We start from the raw sequence: 1,254 nt of genomic DNA, 5'->3' as shown, positions 1-1,254 counted from the left end.
TTCTCTCTCTCTCTCTCTCTCTCTCTCTCTCTCTCTCTCTCTCTAAGGGAAGGATAAGCGCAAACACAATTTTAGAGACAATGTCACATTGACAACGGACAAAAGGAAATGTTGACTCGTTATAACTATCACATATTTTGCCTCTCGATTATCCGAATTTCATAACTCTAACCACGAAGCCTGCGACAAAGTGGAAGTTTTAGGTAAAAATCATATTTTATTAGCCATTTTATAATAGGTTAGATAGACTGTTTTTTAAAAATATTCTCCACTGAATACTCTTTTGTATGGGTGGTTGGTGGGTGCGCGGTTGGAGTCTGCTTCTTCTTTCCTATTAAACATATGTCGTCCTTATCTCTCCTTTTTCCTTTCTTGATATCTGCGGCACTGATATGACCTATTTGTGTTGCATGTGCCGTGAACTCTAAATAAAACATACTCTTCTCTAAATCTAACACCAAGCAGTTGTCTGCTATGACAATCCATAGTGCGCCCTGCAAAGTAACGCAACGCTTGCAAAGCCTCAAATAGATTACAGAAAGTGGGAGAGGCGGGTGCAGGGCGATGACAAAGAATACTGAACACTAAAACGTTTAAAGGTTATTTTCAGCCCTAAACAGAGCGAGCTGTTTCTGCCCCGACTCAGAGTAGCACGCGACAGATTATAATGTCACTCTGTAGGCCTATTTATTTATCCTTTAATCACTTTGACCCCAGTCGCACGCAACCATTATCCTGGCGCTGTAAGCACGACCTTAGATTCACCCACTCAAGGTATTTTGAACAGGGCAAGACCACTTAAATGTTGGGGTTAAAGTACCCCAAAACGACCAAGAGGAATTTACAACAATCATCGTCATCCAAACGGATGTTAAACAGTTAACAATAAACCATACGCATTCTACAAAAAGCTTTCGACTTTTGCAAGTAAACACACTTTTAAGAATCTAAGAGGCCCTAATGTTGTTTTCAGCCCCTGTGCCAGGTAATTCGCTGATACCCCCCCCCCCCCCCCCTTACTCCCTTCACTGGCCCTTTACTGCTGCTGTTCTCCACTAAGGCACTTGGTTGTTGATAATATCGAAGTAAAGCTTGCCATTTTGGCACTGCTGCCAAATTGACAACAAGAGCCAAATTCAGCAATGTAAACAACTATGCCTTACCTCTATCAAACGCAATACAAATTTGTAATTTAACTCCCTTCATTATGATATTGCAAACACACACACACACACACACACACACACACACACA

The 1,254-nt window shown here is 41.4% G+C and overlaps 1 protein-coding gene across 1 annotated transcript in view; it reads left to right on the top strand.

Moving 5' to 3' along the window:
* LOC101856069 overlaps positions 1–1,254 on the top strand; it is a gene marked incomplete at its 5' end in the record, with an annotated part of 54,749 nt that overhangs the window by 4,134 nt on the left and 49,361 nt on the right.

Source organism: Aplysia californica, unplaced genomic scaffold (genome assembly GCF_000002075.1).
Source record: "Aplysia californica isolate F4 #8 unplaced genomic scaffold, AplCal3.0 scaffold01150, whole genome shotgun sequence".
Lineage (NCBI taxonomy): Eukaryota > Metazoa > Mollusca > Gastropoda > Aplysiida > Aplysiidae > Aplysia > Aplysia californica.
The sequence above is the reverse complement of the archived record's forward strand: the minus strand, read 5'-3'. Positions and strand labels throughout refer to the sequence as shown.